Below are 22,455 nucleotides of genomic sequence, written 5' to 3'. Positions count from 1 at the left end.
CTGGCAGTCTCCATGGGGGTGTCACAGTGTTCAATTCTCGGGCCGACTCTTTTTCTCTGTATACATCAATGTCGCTCTTGCTGCTGGTGATTCTCTGATCCACCTCTACGCAGACGACACCATTCTGTATACACTGCGTGCACAATTATTAGGCAAGTGAGTATTCTGATCTTATCATTGTTTCTATTCACATTTTCGAACTCCAAACCATATAAACTTGAATGCTTATTGGATTTAATCATTTTCAGGTGATATGTATTTGTGTAATGAGGGAGGGTGTGGCGCAAGTGAATAACACCTTATATCAAGGTGTGCATAATTATTAGGCAGCCTCATTACCTCAGGTAAAATGGGCCAAAAAAGAAATTTAACTGACACTGAAAAACCAAAAATGTAAAATGACTTTCAGACAGATGCGACACTCTTTAAATAGCTAAACTATTGAGGTGTGACCACCGGACATTCAAACGTTTTGTTGCGAATAGTCAACTGGGGCGCAAAAAACGCATGGGGAAGAAAAGGCACAAATTAACTGCAAAAGACTTGAGAAGAATTAAATGTCAAACTACCAGGAATCCATTATCCTCCAGTGCCACCGTATTCCAGAACTGCAACCTACCTGGAGTGTTAAGAAGTACAAGGTGTCAAGTGCTGAGAGACATGGCCAAGGTCAAGAAGACTGAAACAAGACCACCACTAAATAAGGTTCACAAGTTGAAGCGTCAAGATTGGGTAAAGACATACCTGAAGACAGATTTTTCAAAGGTTTTATGGACAGATGAAATGAAAGTGACTCTTGATGGACCAAATGGATGGGCCTGTGGCTGGATCAGTAATGGACACAGGGCACCACTTTGAGTCAGGTGCCAGCAAGGTGAAGGAGGGGTACTGGTATGGGCTGCTATCATTGAGGATGAGGTAGTTGGATCTTTTTGGGTTGAAGATGGACTGAAACTCAACTCCCAAACCTACTGCCAGTTTCTGGAAGATTCTTTCGTCAAACAGTGGTACAGGAAGAAGTCCTCAGCATTCTAGAAGGCCATGATCTTTATGCAGGACAATGCTCCATCACATGCATCCAAGTACTCCACTGCTTGGCTAGCCAGCAAGGGCCTCAAAGATGCCTGAATAATGACCTGGCCCCCTTCCTCACCTGACTTAAATCCTATTGAGAACTTGTGGGCCCTTCTCAAACGTGAGATTTACAGTGATGGAAGACAATACACCTTTTTGAACAGCATTTGGGAGGCTGTGGTTGCTGCTTCAGCGGAAATTGATCGTGAACAGATCAAGAAACTGACAGACTCCATGGATGGAAGGCTCATGGCAGTTATTGAAAATAAGGGTGGCTATATTGGTCACTGAATATTTTTGAAAGGCCAAAAATGTTATATAATTGTTATTTTGTGTTACTTATCTGTTACACTTACTCTAAAAATTGAGAATAAACAAGTGAGTTGAGAGAAATAATTTTTGTAATTTAGCCTAATAATTCTGCACACTAATAGTTGCCTAATAATTGTGCACACTTATATCTTTCCCTGAGAAAGACAAAACTCACTTTTCCTTTGTTAAACATTCAGGTTTGAGGTTCAATAACATTTTGGATTGACTGAGAGCATTGTGTTTGTTCAACAATAAAATTAATCCCAAGGAATACAATTTGCCTAATAATTGTGCACGCAGTGTATACTTTTGCCTGCGCTTAACTCTATTCCATTTAGTTTTATTCTAAAAATCTCCCTAGTCCTTGCCAATGACAAGCATACCCATAACATGATCCAGCCACCACCATGCTTGAAAATATGTAGAGTGGTACTCAGTGATGTGTTGTTGGATTTGCCCCAAAGATAATGCTTTGTATTCAGGTCAAAAAGTTAATTTCTTTGCCACATTTTTTTCAGTTTCACTTGAATGCCTTATTGCAACAGGTTGCATGTTTTCGAATATTTATGTACGTACGAGCTTCCTTCTTTTCACTTTGTTATTTAGGTTAATATTGTGGAGTAATTACAACGTTGTTAATCTATACTCAGTTTGCTCGTATCACAGCCTTTAAACTCTACTTGTTTTTGCCTCCCTGAGTGGTTTACTTCCTCTCCTGCAACTGAGTCTGGAAGAGCGCCTCTATCTTTGTAGTGACTAGGTGCATTGATACACCATCCAGTGTGATTTAATAACTTCACCATGCTCAAAGGGATTTTCAATATCTGCTTTTTTTTCACCCACCTACCAATAGGTGGCATTCTTTGCGAGGCATAGGAAAACTTCCCTGGTCTTTGTGGTTGAAACTGTGTTTGAAATTCACTGCTCGACTGAGTGACCTTACAGATAATTGTATGTGTGGGGTACAGAGATGAGGTAGTCATTAAAAAATCATGTTAAACACTATTATTGCACACAGAGTCCATGCAACTTATTATTTACTTGTTAAGCAAACCTTTACTCCTGAACTTATTTAGGATTGCCATAACAAAGGGGTTGAATACTTATTGACTCAAGATATTAGTTTTTCATTTTTAATTAATTTGTAAAAATGTCTAAAAATGTAATTTCACTTTGACATTATGGGGTATTGTGTGTAGGTCAATGACACAACAATTAAATTTAAAATTCATGTTGTAACACTAAAAATGGCACTGTACAGGCCACCTATTCCTCTACTAAATTGTGGTCCTTCAAGCCGGAATTCAACCAGTTTCTGTGTATTTCTTTGATCACATTAGCTGTTACCAACACAGTAATTATTAGTTCAGAAATATATTTTCTACAGCTTTAAACAGCCTCTACTGTAGGTGTATACTTAATTGGAGAATCTTTAACCCATAACAACCTAAGTGGGGCCTTACTACTATTAGCCCAATGCAAAGGCATGGAATAAGATATTTACTACAGTGGCTTGCGAAAGTATTCACCCCTCTTGGCATTTTTCCTATTTTGTTGCCTTACAACCTGGAAGTAAACTAGATTTTTGGGGGGTTTGTATCTTTTCATTTACACAACCTGACTACCACTTTGAAGATGCAAAATATTTTTTATTGTGAAACAAACAAGAAAAAAGACAAAACAACGGAAAACTTGAGCGTACATAACTATTCACCCACCCAAAGTCAATACTTTGTTGAGCCACCTTTTGCAGCAAGTCTCTTGGGGTATGTCTCTATAAGCTGGCACATCTAGCCACTGGGATTTTTTGCCCATTCTTCAAGGCAAAACTGCTCCAGCTCCTTCAAGTTGGATGGATTCCGCTGGTGTACAACAATCTTTAAGTCATACCACAGATTCTCAATTCGATTTAGGTCTGGGCTTTGACTAGGCCATTCCAAGACATTTAAATGTTTCCCCTTAAACCACTTGAGTGTTGCTTTAGCAGTATGCTTAGGGTCATTGTCCTGCAGGAAGGTGAACCTCCATCCCAGTCTCAAATCTCTGGAAGACTGAAACAGGTTTCCCTCAAGAATTTCCCTGTATTTAGTGCCATCCATCATTCCTTCAATTCCGACCAGTTTCCCAGTCCCTGCTGATGAAAAACATCCCCACAGCATGATGCTGCCACCACCATGCTTCACTATGTGGATGGTGTTCTCGCGGTGATGAGAGGTGTTGGGTTTGCGCCAGACATAAAGTTTTCCTTGATGGCCAAAAAGCTCCGTTTTAGTCTAATCTGACCAGAGTACCTTCTTCCATATGTTTGGGGAGTCTCCCACATGCCTTTTGGCGAAAACCAAACACGTTTGCTTATTTTTTTCTTTACGCAATGGCTTTTTTCTGGCCACTCTTCCCTAAAGCCCAGCTCTGTGGAGTGTATGGCTTAAAGAGGTCCTATGGACAGATACTCAAATACGCTTTGCAGCTCCTTAAGGGTTATCTTTGGTCTCTTTGTTGCCTCTCTGATTAATGCCCTCCTTGCCTGGTCCATGAGTTTTGGTGGGCGGCCCTCTCTTGGCAGGTTTGCTGTGGTGCCATATTCTTTCAATTTTTTAATAATGGATTTAATGGTCCTCCGTGGGATGACTTGTTTGGAGAGCTCCTTGTTCTTCATGGTGCCCCTTGCTTGGTGGTGTGGCAGACTCTGGGGCCTTTCAGAACAGGTGTGTATATACTGAGATCATATGACAGATCATGTGATACTTAGATTGCACACAGGTGGACTTTAATTAACTAATTATGTGACTTCTGAAGGTATTTGGTTGCACCAGATCTTATTTAGGGGCTTCATAGCAAAGGGAGTGAATACATATGCACGCACCACTTTTCCGTTTTTAAGTAATTTTTTTTATTTGACTTCACCAATTTGGACTATTTTGTGTATGTCCATTACATGAAATCCAAATAGAAATCAATTTAAATTACAGGTTGTAAAGAAATAAAATAGGAAAAAGGCCAAGGGGGATGAATACATTTGCAAGGCACTGTACATGGAACAACAGATAATTCCCCCCCCCCCCCCCCAAAATATAAAAGGAAGTTTGTTCTGAGGTGTCTGTCCTATATTTATTTTACCTTTATTTAACTAGGCAAGTCAGTTTAGAACAAATTCTTATTTTCAATGACAGCCTAGGAACAGTGGGTTAACTGCCTTGTTCAGAACAACAGATTTGTACCTTGTCAGCTCAGGGATTTGAACTTGCAACCTTTCAGTAAATAGTCCAATGCTCTAACCACTAGGCTACGCTGCCACTAGGCTATGCTGATATCTGAGATATCTCTAGCTTAAACTGACAGATTTTTATGGGGATTTTTTTATTATGCTAATTATTTTTACGTGAGGTGTGGACATCGACTATGAGGGTTTTAAAGGGTAGGTAACATAAACGTAACCACATGTAACATATATGCAAAGTTACCTCACATTTATCTATTTTTCGAGTTATTACACAAAACCGATCAGAATTCTGAATAATGCCTAAGTCATGCCGGAAAATGTTTGGTAACACTTTATTTGCATTGTCCATCTGTAGATGCTCTACAGACTATCAGTAACATTTCAACTAACTACTTACTAACCCTAACCATAGCTCTAACCCTAACCTTAACCCTTATCCTAACCCTAAACTTAACCCTTACCCTAACCTTATCCATAACCTTAACCCTTACCCTAATCCTTATTCTAACCCTATGTCACACCCTGATCTGTTTCACCTGTCTTTGTGATTGTCTCCACCCCCCTCCAGGTGTCATCCATCTTCCCCATTATCCCCTGTGTATTTATACCTGTGTTCTCTGTTTGTCTGTTGCCAGTTCGTTTGTTCATTCAGACCTACCAGCGGTTTTCCCCTCGCTCCTGTCCTGTCTATAGTGCCTGCTTCCTAGTTTTCCCGGTTTTGACCTTTCTGCCTGCCCTGAACCTGAGCCTGCCTACCGTCCTGTACCTTTGCCCCACTACTCTGGATTACCGACCTCTGCCTGCCCTTACCCTGAGCCTGTCTACCGTCCTGTACCTTTGCCCCACTACTCTAGATTACCGACCTCTGCCTGACCTGACCCTGAGCCTGCCTGCCATCCTGTACCTTTGCCTGCCCGTGTTCGATTTAATAAACTTTAGTTACTTCGAAATTGCATGCACTTGGGTCTTACCTTCAAACCTGATACCCTAACCCTAAACTTAGCAAGCTGTTGCTTAACAACAGATAGACTGTTGATAGTATGTCCATCTGCAGAGCATCTATAGATGAAGAATCCGTACTATCCGAATAAAGTGTAACCAAATGCTTTTGCGGGGTGTGGCATAATATGGAGGAACCGGAAAGCCAGCCTATTCCCTATAATGTAAACTCTAACAGAAATAACTTCAGATTAAACCAAATCATTTGACTACTGGTTTCAAATTCATTTCCAGCCAATTTACAAGCAAATATAAATTTGTTACAAATCAGCTGTCAAGGTTGCTAGCCGAAGTAATCTGCTAACGTTAGCCCTACTAGCCTGCTAACTTTAGCCCTACCAGCAGGCTAACATTACGTTAGCACTGCATGAATCAGCCAGTTGCTATCAACGCCTACCTTACAGCTACATTAAAGTAAACCAATGTTTTGGAATTACATTACTGTTGTGTATTGATATTCTAGGTTGTCCCTTTAGGGCACCTGCAACACCCCCCTACTTACATACATTGGAATGCTCCACGAGGTGTCATCAAAGGTGAAGGCCATCGCGGAAGCTCCATCCGCACAGAACATGAGTCAGCTGAGATCATTCTTAGGGCTACTGACATACTACGCAAAGCTAACTGCATGAACTTTTGAACAAACCAAACAGTGGAAGTGGACAGACAGATGTGAGGAGGCCTTCAAGAAAGTGAAAACAGCTTTAGCTAAGTCGGAGGCCCTAACACACTTGCAAGCCAACTTTCCATTGCAGTTGGCATGTGATGCATCACCTTATGGCGTTGGTGCTGTTGTCTCACACAACATACCATCAGGTGAAGAAAGGTAAATTACTTTTGCATCCCGGACCAATCACATTGACCAATCACACGCATCACGGAGAGCAATTATGCACAGATAGAGCGTGAAGCGCTTGCCATCGTGTTTGGAGTTAAGAAATTTCATCAGTTTCTGTTTGGCCAACAATTCACACTGCTGATGGACCAAAGACCCCTCACTTCCATCTTTGGTATGAACACCGGCATTCCGTCGCTCGCAACCAGCCGCATGCAGGACCTCTATAGTAGGCCGTGTCAGAGGAAGGCCCTAAAAATTGTCAGACTCCAGCCACCCTAGTCATAGACTGCTCTCTCTGCTACTGCACGGCAAGCGGTACCGGAGCGCCAAGTCTAGGTCCAAGAGGCTTCTACCCCCAAGGTATAAGACTCGATAACAGCTAATCAAATGGATACCCAGACTATTTGCATTGCCCCCCATCCTCTTCTATGCTGCTGCTACTCTCTGTTATTACCTATGCATAGTTACTTTAATAACTCTACCTGCATGTACACTACCGTTCAAAAGTTTCGGGTCACTTAGAAATGTCCTTGTTTTTGAAAGAAAAGCACATTTTTTGTCCATTAACATAACATCAAATTGATCAGAAAAAAAGTGTAGACATTGTTAATGTTGTAAATGAGTATTGTAGCTGGAAACGGCAAATTTTTAATGGAATATCTACATTGGCGTACAGAGGCCCATTATCAACAACCTTCACTCCTGTGTTCCAATGGCACGTTGTGTTAGCTAATCCAAGTTTATCATTTTAAAAGGCTAATTGATCATTAAAAAACTATTTTGCAATTATGTTAGCACAGCTGAAAACTGTTGTTCTGGTTAAAGAAGCAATAAAACTGGCCTTCTTTAGACTAGTTGAGTATTTGGATCATCAGCATTTGTGGGTTTGATTACAGACTCAAAATGGCCAGAAACAAAGACCTTTCTTCTGAAACTCGTCAGTCTGTTCTTGTATCTGAGAAATATAGGCTATTCCATGCGAGAATTGCCAAGAAACTGAAGATCTCGTACAAAGCTGTGTACTGTACAACTCCCTTCACAGAACAGCGCAAACTGGCATAACCAGAATAGAAAGAGTGCGAGGCCCCGGTGCACAACTGAGCAAGAGGACAAGTACATTAAAAGGTCTAGTTTGAGAAACGGACACCTCACAAGTCCTCAACTGGCAGCTTGATTAAATAGTACCCACAAAACACCAGTCTCAATGTCCACAGTGAAGAGGCAACTCCGGGATGCTGGCCTTGGACCTTTGAAGGCCGAACGATTACGTCATCAGTGCCTCGTTCGGGTCGCTTTTTCTCCAATGACCCTAAGCCGTAGCACGAAATCCGAGAAAGTTTTTACTGTCAGCAAAAGGGTCACGTGATTGTGGACTGCCCAGTTTTGAAATAAAAACCCGAAACAGTCCCCATCACCATCCCCTCTATTAAAAAGCGTGGGTTTAGTTCAGTCTTTGGCTTGTCCAAATTATTGATTCAGAATTTGGGAAACCGGATCCTATCTGTGCTCCGTTTATCTCTGCCAGTTATGTTTCCTTAACCTCTTGACGGTCGCCTAGGATAGGGGGCGCCACAGCGCATTTTGAAAAAAAATTGTGCCCATTTTAAACGGCCTACTACTCAAACTCAAAAGCTAGGATATGCATATAATTAACCTGTTAGGGCTAGGGGGCAGTATTTGCACGGCCGGATAAAAAAACGTACCCGATTTAATCTGGTTACTACTCCTGCCCAGTAACTAGAATATGCATATAATTGTTGATTTGGATAGAAAACACCCAAAAGTTTCTAAAACTGTTTGAATGGTGTCTGAGTATAACAGAACTCATATGGCAGTCAAAACCCTGAGACAAATCCTGACAGGAAACTGAAATCTGATGTGTGGATATCACTTCAAACATTTGCCATTGAAACACACAGGGGCTTGTGATTCATTTAGCACTTCCTATGGCTTCCACTAGATGTCCCCAGTCTTTACAAAGTGGTTTGACCCTCCTACTATCAAAATTGACTGAAAGAGAGGATGTTTACCTTGGTCACAGGGTATGGGCCATTACCATTGTGACGTCGGCGCCCATGGGTACTCTCCCTTTTCGAAACGTTTTGAAAGAAAATGCAACCGTCCCAATGGAATATTATTGAAGCCCTGGTTGAAAAAGCCCCTAAAGATTTATGTTATACAACGTTTGACATGTTTGAACGAACTTAAATATATATTTTTTGCTCATTCCTGACGACAAGTCAGACGCACACGGTACATTTTCACTAGCCTTCGGAGCGCGCTAACACTATTGGGACATAAATTAACTTTTTTGAACAAAACTACATTTGTTATGGACCTGGGATTCCTAGAAGTGCCTTCTGATAAAGATAATCAAAGGTAAGGGATTATTTACAATAGTATTTTTGATGGTTGATCGTTCCAAGATGGCTCCAACATTTATAGCCTAGACTTTTTTTCTGGGCATACCACGTCGTTTATTGCAAAGTGTGATTTCCCAGTAAAGTTATTTTTAAATCTGGCAAAGAGATGGCATTCAAGACATGTTAATCTATAAGTCTTTGAATGACAATATTACATTTTAACAATGTTTTCGAATAGTAATTTTGTAAATTGTAGCGCTGATCATTGGAAGCATTTGAGGGAAAAGATTTTCTGAACGTCATGCGCCGATCTAAAATGCTGTTTTTATATATAAATATGAACTTTATTGAACAAAAAATGCATGTGTTGTGTAACATGATGTCCTAGGAGTGTCATCTGATGAAGGTTGTCAAAGGTTAGTGCTGCATTTAGCTGTGTTTTGGGTATTTGTGATGCATGCTAGTTGCTTTGAAAATGGCTGTGTGATTATTTCTGGCTGGGTACTCTGCTGACATAATCTAATGTTTTGCTTTTGCTGTAAAGCCTTTTTGAAATCGGACAACGTGGTTCGATTCAGGAGAGGTGTATCTATAAAACGGTGTAAAATAGTCATATGTTTGAGAAATTGAAGTTATAGCATTTATGAGGTTTTGCATTTAGCGCGACGCGATTCCACTGGCTGTTGATTAGGGTGGGACGCAAGCGTCCCACTGGCCCAGACAGGTTAATACTTGTGGATAGAAAACACCCTAAAGTTTCTAAAACTGTTTGAATGATGTCTGTGAGTATAACAGAACTCATATGGCAGTCAAAACCCCGAGACAGATCGAAACAGGAAGTGGAATTCTGAATTGCGGACTCAACTTCATCACGTTGCCTATTAATCACACCGTGAGCTATGGTTCATTGAGCACTTCCTATTGCTTCCACTAGATGTCCCCAGTCTTTACAAAGTGATTTGAGTCTCCTACTGTGAAAACTGACAGAATGACACGCTGTGGAACGTGGTCACATGGAGAGGGCCATCACCATTATGACGCCGGCGCCCCTGGCTACCCTCCCCTTTCTAAACGTTTTGAAACACAATGCAATCGTCCCCCTTGAATCTTATTGGAGCTCTGGTTGAAAAAAGCCCTAAAGATTTATGTTATACAACGTTTGACATGTTTGAACGAACCTAAATAAGAAAAAAATGCATTTTGTTGAAAGAGTAGCCCCGCGCACGTCGGAACTTTTGGTGCAGTCTTCAGAACGCGTTAACAACAACAAGCTAATGGAACATAAAGGATGAACTTTTTCGAACGAAAATACATTTGTTGTGGACCTGGGATTCCTGAAAGTGCCTAAGGATGAAGATAATCAAAGGTAAGGGATTATTGACAATAGTATACAAGACTAGATTTGATATGCGATTGTTCCAAGATGGCTAGCCTATTGCTATTGCTAGCGTATTGTTCTGAGTATCGCATCCCCTTTTATCGCAAAGTGTGATTACCCAGTAAAGTTATTTTTAAATCTGGCATTACAGGTGCTTTCAAGAGATATTCATCTATAAATCTTAGAATGACAATATTACATTTTAAAAATGTTTTCGATTAGTAATTTAGTAAATTGTAGCGCTGTTTCATAGGATGCATTTGAGGGAAAATAGTTAGTCAACGTTACGCACCGATGTAAAATGCTGTTTTATATATAAATATGAACTTTATCGAACAAAAGAATGCATGTATTGTGTAACATGATGTCCTAGGTGTGTCATCTGATGAAGATTGTCAAAGGTTAGTGCTGCATTTAGCTGTTTTTTGGTTATTTGTGATGCATGTGGTTGGTCGGAAAATGGCTATGTGGCTACTTTTACGATATACTCCTCTAACATAATCTAATGTTTTGCTTTTGCTGTAAAGCCTTTTTGAAATCAGACAACGTGGTTCGATTCAGGAGAGGTGTATCTATAAAATGATATAATTTGAAAAAAAAATTGAAAAAAAAAAAGTATTAAATTTTGTTTTGCTAATGGCGATAGGATTTTTCGCTGGATGGGTTAACTGGAGAACAAGCTGATCAAAAGCCCATACAAATCTTACGAGACATCGGGGCGACGCAGTCAGTAATCGTTACTGATGCTTTACTCTGGTCCCCTGAAACGTATTGTGGCTCGCATTTTATATTACAGGGCATAGAGACAAAAACCGTACCTGTACCATTACACTGGTATCAGGACGTTTGCGTGTTGGTGTAGTGTCTACCCTGCCAGTAAAAGGAGTCACATTGCTAATATGGAACGATATCTCTGGTGGTAATGTGACTCCTGTGTTAGAAGTAGTAGACAACCCAGAAATCAAAACTGCAGGTGATAAATTGGTTCAAGCATTTCCTCATGTTTTTCCTGCTTGTGTGTTAACCTGTTAGGGCTAGGGGGCAGCATTTGCACGTCTGGATAAAAAAAATGTACCCGATTTAATCTGGTTACTAATCCTACCCAGTAACTAGAATATGCATATACTTATTATATATGGATAGAAAACACTAAAGTTTCTAAAACTGTTTGAATGGTGTCTGTGAGTATAACAGAACTCATTTGGCAGGCAAAACCCTGAGACATTTTCTGACAGGAAGTGGATACCTGATGTGTTGTATTGACTTTAAACCTATCCCATTGAAAAACACAGGGGCTGAGGAATATTTTGGCACTTCCTATTGCTTCCACTAGATGTCACCAGCCTTTACAAAGTGTTTTGAGTCTTCTGGAGGGAGATCTGACCGAACAAGAGCCATGGAACGATGATGTCCCATTAGACACCTGGCGCGCGAGTTCATGTTGGGTACCCTCGTTCCAATACGTTATAAAAGAGTATGCATTCGTCCACCTTGAATATTATTCATGTTCTGGTTAAAAAAGGCCCTAATGATTTATGCTATACAACGTTTGACATGTTTGAACGAACGGAAATATATTTTTTCCCCTCGTTCATGACGAGAAGTCCGGCTGGCTTAGATCATGTGCTAACTCGACGGAGATTTTTGGACATAAATGATGAGCTTTTTTGAACAAAACTACATTCGTTATGGACCTGTGATACCTGGAAGTGACATCTGATGAAGAGAATCAAAGGTAATGGATTATTTACATAGTATTTTCGATTTTAGATCTCCCCAACATGACTTCTAGTCTGTATCGCAACGCGTATTTTTCTGGGCGCAGTGCTCAGATTATTGCAAAGTGTGATTTCCCAGTAAGGTTATTTTTAAATCTGGCAAGTTGATTGTGTTCAAGAGATGTAAATCTATAATTCTTTAAATGACAATATAATATTTTACCAATGTTTTCTAATTTTAATTATTTAATTTGTGACGCTGACTTGACTGCCGGTTATTGGAGGGAAACGATTTCCTCAACATCAATGCCATAGTAAAACGCTGTTTTTGGATATAAATATGAACTTGATAGAACTAAAAATGCATGTATTGTCTAACATAATGTCCTAGGAGTGTCATCTGATGGAGATTGTAAAAGGTTAGTGCATCATTTTAGCTGGTTTTATGGTTTTGGTGACCCTGTCTTTGACTTGACAAAACATTACACACAACTCTTGTAAATGTACTGTCCTAACATACTCTAAATTTATGCTTTCGCCGTAAAACCTTTTTGAAATCGTAAAATGTGGTTAGATTAAGGAGATGTTTATCTTTCAAATGGTGTAAAATAGTTGTATTTTTGAAAAATTAGAATTTTGACATTTATTTGGATTCAAATTTGCCGCTCTTGAAATGCACCTGCTGTTGATGGAGTGCACCACGGGTGGCACGCTAGCGTCCCACCTAGCCCATAGAGGTTAACGAGGGCACAATCTCGCAAGCTGGGAGATGTGGTGGAAATGTCTAGTTCCATTTTTGAGTATTCCTTCTGCAAGGCCAACGGTTTTAACCCGAAATTGCGCCCAAATTACATGACATTCTTTTGTCTGTGATAATCGATTGTGTAGGTCCGTTGCCGAAAACCAGGTCAGGTAACCAGTTATTACTAACAATAATGTGCAGTGCTACTCGATACCCAGAGGCGATCCCTCTCCGTACTATAATGGCTAAGACTTTGGTGAAGGCACTAGTTAACACTAAGAAAAGGGAGGTAATGAAAAGTGAGGTATCTTATTTATTACAGAATGACATGGCAAAACCCAATAACAGCTCCTGGAGTTCCCCGTGTATTCTGGTTACTAAGCCTCACGGTACGGCCCGCTTATGTACAGACTATAGTTGCGTAAATTCCGTTACAAAATCGGATTATTTTCCTCTACCTCGCTTAGATGACGGCATTGATAGAATTGGCTCTGCTGCTGACGTTAGTAAGTTAGATTTGCTAAAAGGTTATTGGCAGGTGTCTCTGACCTCTCGAACTTCTGACATCTCGGCTTTCGTTATGCCTGATAGCTTCGTACAATACACTGTGATACCCTTTGGAATGTGTAATGCACCTGCTACTTTTCAGCGCCTAGTTAACATTGTGTTCACGGATGTGCCAAATTATATTGCTTACCTTGACGATGTGGTGATTCATTCGTCTACTTGGTCTGATCATCTCGCCACCTTGAAATGGGTGTTTCAGTGGTTGGAGAATGCTTCTTTAACCCTCAGTTTGGCCAAGTGTGAGTTTGGGAAGGCTACTGTGACTTACTTGGGGAAGCGGGTGGGACGAGGTCAGTTACCAGTTGCGCAGATTCCTGGGGATGGTAGGGTACTATCGTACATTCTGTAAGAATTTTTTGACGGTAGTAGCTCCCCTTACATCTCTGCTCAGTCCCAAAGTACCATTTAAGTGGTCCCAGGAATGTAACTATGCTTTTGAGTCTGCCAAAGCGCTACTTTGTAGTGCCCCAATGCTTGCCGCCCCCAACTTTGACAAACCCACCTCGGGTGCGGTTCTCTTGCAGGAAGATGAGGAGGGAGTGGATCGGCCCGTCAGTTTCTTCTAAGTTCAACTCGTGTCAGTCAAGGTACATTACATTTACATTTAAGTCATTTAGCAGACGCTCTTATCCAGAGCGACTTACAAATTGGTGGATTCACCTTATGATATCCAGTGGAACAACCACTTTACAATAGTGCATCTAAATCTTTTAAGGGGGGGGGGGATTAGAAGGATTACTTTATCCTATCCCTGGTATTCCTTAAAGAGGTGGGGTTTCAGGTGTCTCCGGAAGGTGGTGATTGACTCCGCTGTCCTGGCGTCGTGAGGGAGCTTGTTCCACCATTGGGGTGCCAGAGCAGCGAACAGTTTTGACTGGGCTGAGCGGGAACTGTGCTTCCTCAGAGGTAGGGAGGCGAGCAGGCCAGAGGTGGATGAACGCAGTGCCCTTGTTTGGGTGTAGGGCCTGATCAGAGCCTGAAGGTACGGAGGTGCCGTTCCCCTCACAGCTCCGTAGGCAAGCACCATGGTCTTGTAGCGGATGCGAGCTTCAACAGGAAGCCAGTGGAGAGAGCGTAGGAGCGGGTGATGTGAGAAAACTTGGGAAGGTTGAACACCAGATGGGCTGCGGCGTTCTGGATGAGTTGTAGGGGTTTAATGGCACAGGCAGGGAGCCCAGCCAACAGCGAGTTGCAGTAATCCAGACGGGAGATGACAAGTGCCTGGATTAGGACCTGTGCCGCTTCCTGTGTGAGGCAGGGTCGTACTCTGCGAATGTTGTAGAGCATGAACCTACAGGATCGGGTCACTGCCTTGATGTTAGTAGAGAACGACAGGGTGTTGTCTAGGGTCACGCCAAGGTTCTTAGCACTCTGGGAGGAGGACACAATGGAGTTGTCAACCGTGATGGCGAGATCATGGAACGGGCAGTCCTTCCCCGGGAGGAAGAGCAGCTCCGTCTTGCCGAGGTTCAGCTTGAGGTGGTGATCCATCATCCACAATGATATGTCTGCCAGACATGCAGAGATGCGATTCGCCACCTGGTTATCAGAAGGGGGAAAGGAGAAGGTACTCCACCATTGAACAAGAGACGCTGGCTTTATTGCTAGCCTTACAGTTTTTTGAGGTATATGTGGGCTCCGGTGCCTTACCTGTTCTGGTCTTCACGGACCATAATCCTTTGGTGTTTCTTAGGCAAATGTACAATCAGAACTGCCGCCTTGCGGTGGGCTCTGATTGTACAGCAATACAATTGACATATTCACTATGTGAAGGGAGCGGCGAATGTGGTCGCTGATGCTCTATCACGGGTTTAGTAACTGGGGGTGTGTGTTGGTTTTTGTTGTTGCAAACTGGGAGTTTGAAAGTTTTGGGTTGGGCGTGTTACGTTCCCCAGTTTCTGTGTTGCTTTGGGTTTGTATGTGTGTGTATGTGTCTATTTCATGAAATTGTTGGTTGTTAGTCCGTGAAAGTTCTGCCTGCCCTGACCTTGAATCTGCCTGTCAATGGTGTGCGTACTGGGAGCGTAGTCAGGTGCAGAGAGCTGTGAACAGGGACACACTTTATTGAGGCAGGAGAAACCAACAGACGGACACCATTGCATCAAAACCTCCAGCCAATTGGCAAAAGTGCAAAACGCGCAAACAGTCACAATAATTATGTTCAAACAAATAAACATACCTCGTGACAAAACATGGAATAAACAAACACCAGTCTAGCACATCAAAAATTGACGTAACACAAAACAATTCCACACAAAGACATTAGGGGGAACAGAGGAATAAATACATGTATTGTGATTGGGGAATGAAAACCAGGTGTGCAGGGAACAAGACAAAACAAATGGATAAATGAAAAATGGAGCGGCGATGGCTAGAAAGCCGGTGACGTCGAGCGCCGAGCGCCGCCCGAACAAGGAGAGGAGCCGACTTCGGCGGAAGTCGTGACAGCCTGCTCTTCGGTACCTATTGGACTCTGAACTGGTTTTTCCCTTTTGCCTGTACATGACCATTCTCTTGCCTACCCCTTTTTGGATTAATAAACATTGTAAGACTCCAACCATCTGCCTCCTGTGTCTGCATCTGGGTCTCGCCTTGTGCCTTGATACCTTTATTAAGGGGTCTATTTTTCTCCACTTCCTGTCTGACTGACGTGCCCAAAGTAAACTGCCTGTTACTCAGGCCCAGAAGCCAGGATATGCATATAATTGGTACCATTGGATAGAAAACACTTTGTAATTTGTAGAAATGATAAAATAATGTATGAGACTATAACCCAATTGATATGGTAGGAGAAAATCCAAAGAAAAACAAACCAGAATTATTTTTTTTGAGAGCCCATGCTCTTACAATGGAAAGCTATGGGGCATATGCAAATCCATCTCCCAGATTGCAATTCCTATGGCTTCCACTAGATGTCTACAGTCTTTGCTCAAGGTTTCAGGCTTGTTTCTTCCCAAACAAGGAAGAATTTTGAGTTTTGGTACAGGGAGTCAGAGTTGGAAATCAGTCTGTGCTCGCGCGACGAAGAGGATTTGCTCCTGCTAATATTACTTTCCTATTGAACATACTTCTTTCCGTATGAAATATTATAGTTTAATTACATTTTGGGGTACCTGAGGATTAAATAGAAACATATTTGACTTGTTTTAACATAAAATCGATGGCGCCAACTAAACAGACTTTTTGGGATATAACGAACGATTTTATCTAACAAAACGACCATGCATGTTGTAGCTGGGACTCTTTAGATTGCAAATCAGAAGAAGATTTTCAAAAAGTAAGTCAATATTTAATCGCTATTTTTGAATTTATAAAACCCTTGCTGGTTGAAAAATATTTTGATGTGGGGCGCCGTCCTCAAACAATCGCATGGCTTTCTTTGCCTGTAAAGCCTATTGTAAATTGGACAATGCAGTTAGATTAACAAGAATTTAAGCTTTTAACCAATATAAGACACTTGTATGTGCCTAGATGTTTAATAGCCATAATTATTTATGATTATTTATTTGAATTTGTCGACAGGTGTCCTGCTGGCGGGACGCCTAGCCCCAAGCTTAAACATTCTGAATTAATGCCTAAACTTAACAGTGGAGGAGTTTTTGTTTTAACCCTAAATAAACCTTTAATCTTAACCATTCGGAATTAATGCCTAAACTTAACCTTCGAAATTTTACGTGTATGAACAAGGGTTTGGATGTCTGATTCTGCAGTGAGACTAGTCTGTGAGAGCTTGTTGAACATGATGACCCCTCAGATGTTCACAGATGTTCAAAGAGCTTTATGAAATATTCCAGAAGGAAATGTTATTGATATTTTCATGAGGAGTACAATCTCTCAAGAAGTTTGTTTCCCTACTGTCGAATTGATAATTTCATACTGCAAGGAAAGTTTATATTTTTGTGTGGGCGTATTTTAAAATGTTAAAGTGTTCTTGTGATTCATACTGAAACAGAATATTTAGACATATCTTCTCACATAGCTTATTAATATTCATATAAGCTAGTGATTCATACTGAGACAGAATATTGAAACGTCTTCTCACATAGCTTATTAATATTCATATAAGCTAGTGATTCATACTGAGACAGAATATTGAGACATATCTTCTCACATAGCTTATTAATATTCATATAAACTACAATTACCGCAGTACTAAACATCAATTCTGTCTATGAACTATCAAATCACTGATTGCAGAATGTAATATTAAACGACTTTCAAAAGCATATGATCCTATTTCCCATGGCTACAGATGAGCAGAAATGTGAAGAGATTGACAAGGAATAAATATATTACTGTATCATGTGAAAAGTTAAAAACATTTACGTTTATAATTCATCAATGGTGTTTCAATAATACATTATGTAGTGGGTTCCATCGTACAACTACTAGGACTCCCTGATGCTGTATTCTACTTTGTGACATGAATTAAAGTGCACCAGAAGTGCCTCCTTCTATTACCACAGACAGCAGTGTGAATGGTGAAATGCCCCCCAGCACTGGATCATAAAGGTGAAATATTTATTAACCAGAATACTGTATATACAGTGGAGTCCGAAATTATTGACACCCTTGATAAAGATTAGCAATATTGACTGTATTCAAATACTAAACTCAAATTATATTATTTTATACTAATACAATTGTTCATAGAAAGAGATTTTGTTTAACAAGTAATTTTTCTCACCCCTAAAGAGTCTTATAAATAAAGTAGTCAAAAGTTTAATATTTGGTCCCATATTCCTAGCACACAATGACTACGTCAATCTCGTGACTCTACAAACTTGTTGGATGCATTTGCAGTTCGTTTTGGTTGTGTTTCAGATTATTTGGTGCCCAATAGAAATTAATGGTAAATAATTTATCGTGTGATTTTGGAGTCACTTTTATTGTAAATATAAATCATAATACATACTGATTTACTGTGTGTCCAGTCGTGGTTCAAAAGACCGTACCATACGATCTAAAATGACATTCAGAAAATATTCCAGTAATCACAGTAACAAAAACAGGAGTCTTTATAATGTCTCTGCCACCGTCTCTTATGACCGAAAAGCTTCTGGATATCAGAACAGCGCTTACTCACCTTGAACTGGACTATGATTTTTCTTTAACTAGTCGGACGCAAAGGATTTAGTCGAGATACCTGACCAGGCCCAAATCCCTGTCATTCGAATGAACAGAAGACGCCGATACAGGGGATCAGGCTGGAGTGCCAGCGTCTGGACGAGAAAAATAACAACTTCAATTTATTTTACTAGGCAAGTCAGTTAAGAACAAGTTCTTATTTTCAATGATGGCCTAGGAACAGTGGGTTGACTGCCTTGCTCACGGGCAGAACAACAGATTTCTACCTAGTCTGCTCAGGGATTTGATCTTGCAACCTTCGGTTACTAGTCCAATGCTCTAACCACTAGGCTACCTGCCGCAATGCTGACACAGTGAACAAACTGAGGAGCAGACAGATACAGCTGAAGTTGGAAGTTTACATACACCTTAGCCAAATACATTTAAGCTCAGTCTTTCACAATTCCTGACATTTAATCCAAATAAAAATGTCTTGTCTTAGGTCAGTTAGGATCACCACTTTCTTTTAAGAATGTGAAATGTCAGAATAATAGTACAGAATGATTTATTTCAGCTTTTATTTCTTTCATCACATTCCCAGTGTGTCAGAAGTTTACATACACTCAATTAGTATTTGGTAGCATTGCGTTTAAATTGTTTAACTTTGGTCAAACGTTTCGTGTAGCCTTCCACAAGCCTCCTACAAGAAGTGGAATTTTGGCTCATTCCTCCTGACAGAGCTGGTGTAACTGAGTCAGGTTTGTAGGACTCCTTGCTCGCACCAGCATTTTCAGTTCTGCGGACAATTTTCTGTAGGGTTGAGGTTAGGGCTTTGTGATGGCCACTCCAATACCTTGACTTTGTTGTCCTTAAGCCATTTTGCCACAAATTTGGAAGTATGCTTGGGGTCATTGTCCATTTGGAAGACCCATTTACGACCAAGCTTTAACTTCCTGACAGATGTCTTGAGATGTTGCTTCAATATATCCACATCATTTTCCTGCCTCATGATGCCATCTATTTTGTGAAGTGCACCAGTCCCTCCTGCAGCAAAGCACCCCCACAACATGATGCTGCCACCCCTGTGCTTCACGGTTGGGAGGGTGTTCTCGGCTTGCAAGCCTCCCCCTTTTTCCTCCAAACATAACGATGGTCATTATGGCCAAACAGTTCTATTTTGTTTCATCAGACCAGAGGACATTTCTCCAAAAAGTATTTGTCCCCATGTGCAGTTGCAAACTGTAGTCTGGCTTTTTTATGGTGGTTTTGGAGCAGTGGCTTCTTCCTTGCTGAGCGGCCTTTCAGGTTATTTTTATTTAAAAAAAAATTATTTCACCTTTATTTAACCAGGTAAGCTAGATGAGAACAAGTTCTCAATTACAACTGCGACCTGGCCAAGATAAAGCAAAGCAGTGCGACACAAACAACAACACGAGTTACACATGGAATAAACAAGCGTACAGTCAATAACACAATAGAAAAAAACGAAAGTCTTTATACAGTGTGTGCAAATGGCGTGAGGAGGTAATGCAATAAATAGGCCATAGTAGCGAAGTAAATACAATTTAGCAAATGAACACTGGAGAGATAGATGAGCAGATGGTGATGTGCAAGTAGAAATACTGGTGTGCAAAAGAGCAGAAAAGTAAATAAAAACAATATGGGGATGAGGTAGGTAGATTGGGTGGGCTATTTACAGATGGGCTATGTACAGCTGCAGCGATCGGTAAGCTGCTCAGATAGCTAATGTTTAAAGTTAGTGAGGGAAATATAAGTCTCCAGCTTCAGCGATTTTTGCAATTCATTCCAGTCATTGGCAGCAGAGAACTGGAAGGAAAGGCGGCCAAAGAGGTGTTGGCTTTGGGGATGACCAGTGAGATATACCTGCTGGAGCATGTGCTACGGGTGGGTGTTGTTTATGTGACCAGTGAGCTGAGATCGAGCAGAGACTTATAAATGACCTGGAGCCAGCGGTCTGGCGACAAATATGTAGTGAGGGCCAGCCGACTAGAGCATACAGGTCGAGGTGGTATTAGTATAACGGGCTTTGGTGACAAAACGGATGGCAATGTGATAGACTGCATCTAGTTTGCTGAGTAGAGTATTGGAAGCTATTTTGTAAATGACATCGCCGAAGTCGAGGATCGGTTGGATAGTCAGTTTTACGAGGGTATGTTTGGCGGTGTGAGTGAAGGAGGCTTTGTTGCAAAATAGGAAGCCGATTCTAGATTTAATTTTGGATTGGAGATGTTTAATGTGGGTCTGGAAGGAGAGTTTACAGTCTAGCTAGACACCTAGTTATTTGTAGTTGTCCACATATTCTAAGTTAGAACCGTCCAGAGTACTGATGCTCAACGGGCGGGCGGGGGCGGGCAGCGAACGGTTGAAAAGCATGCATTTGGTTTTACTAGCGTTAAAGAGCAGTTGGAGGCAACGGAAGGAGTGTTGTATGGCATTGAAGCTCGTTTGGAGGTTAGTTAACACAGTGTCCAAAGAAGGGATAGATGTATACAGAATGGTGTCGTCTGCGTAGAGGTGGATCAGGAAATCACCCACAGCAAGAGCGACATCGTTGATATATACAGAGAAAAGAGTCGGCCCAAGAATTGAACCCTGTTGTACCCCCATAGAGACTGCCAGAGGTCCTGACAACAGTCCTTCCAATTTGACACACTGAACTCTGTCTGAGAAGTAGTTGGTGAACCAGGCGAGGCAGTCATTTGAGAAACCAAGGCTGTTGAGTCTGCCGATAAGAATACGGTGATTGACAGAGTCGAAAGCCTTGGCCAGGTCGATGAAGACGGCTGCACAGTATTGTCTTTTATTGATGACGGTTATGATATCGCTTAGTACCTTGACCGTGGCTGAGGTGCACCAGCTCGAAAATTGAATTGCACAGCGGAGAAGGTACGGTGGGATTCAAAATGATCATTGATCTGTTTATTAACTTGGCTTTCAAAGACTTTAGAAAGGTAGGGCAGGATGGATATAGGTATATAACAGTTTGGGTCTAGAGTGTCACCCCCTTTGAAGAGGAGGATGACTGCGGCAGCTTTCCAATCTCTAGGGATCTCAGATGATACGAAAAACAGGTTGAACAGACTGGTAATAAGGGTTGCAACAATGGCGGCGGATAATTTTAGAAAGAGAGGGTCCAGATTGTCTAGCCCAGCTGATTTGTACGGGTCCTGGTTTTGCAGCTCTTTCAGAACATCTGCTATCTGGATTTGTATAAAGGAGAAGCTGGGTAGGCTTGGGCAAGTAGCTGCAGGGGGTGCAGAGCTGTTGGCCGAGGTTGGGGTAGCCAGAAGGAAAGCATGGCCAGCTGTAGAGAAATGCTTACTGAAATTCTCGATTATCGTGGATTTATTGGTGGTGACAGTGTTACCTAGCCTCAGTGCAGTGGGCAGCTGGGAGGAGGTGCTCTTATTCTCCACGGACATTACAGTGTCCCAAAAGTTTTTGGAGTTAGAGCTACAGGATGCAAATTTCTAGCTAGCCTTTGCTTTCCTGACTAACTGCGTGTATTGGTTCCTGACTTCCCTGAAAAGTTGCATATGGCGGGGACTATTCGATGCTAGTGCAGTCCGCTACAGGATGTTTTTGTGCTGGTCGAGGGCAGTCAGGTCTGGAGTGAACCAAGGCCTATATCTGTTCTTAGTCCTACAATTTTTGAAAGGGGCATGCTTATTTAAGATGGTGAGGAAAATAATTTTAACCTCTATGGGCTAGGTGGGACGCAAGCGTCCCACCCGTGGTGCACTCCATCAACAGCAGGTGCATTTCAAGAGCGGCAAATTTGAATCCAAATAAATGTCAAAATTCAAATTTTTCAAACATACAACTATTTTACACCCTTTGAAAGATAAACATCTCCTTAATCTAACCACGTTTTACGATTTCAAAAAGGTTTTACGGCGAAAGCATAAATTTAGAGTATGTTAGGACAGTACATTTACAAGAGTTGTGTGTAATGTTTTGTCAATTCAAAGACGGGGTCACCAAAACCATAAAACCAGCTAAAATGATGCACTAACCTTTTACAATCTCCATCAGATGACACTCCTAGGACATTATGTTAGACAATGCATGCATTTTTAGTTCTATCAAGTTCATATTTATATCCAAAAACAGCGTTTTACTATGGCATTGATGTTGAGGAAATCGTTTCCCTCCA

The sequence above is a fragment of the Salmo salar genome, chromosome 09 (genome assembly GCF_965601325.2).
Source record: "Salmo salar chromosome 09, fSalSal1, whole genome shotgun sequence".
Taxonomy (NCBI): domain Eukaryota; kingdom Metazoa; phylum Chordata; class Actinopteri; order Salmoniformes; family Salmonidae; genus Salmo; species Salmo salar.
The sequence above is the reverse complement of the archived record's forward strand: the minus strand, read 5'-3'. Positions refer to the sequence as shown.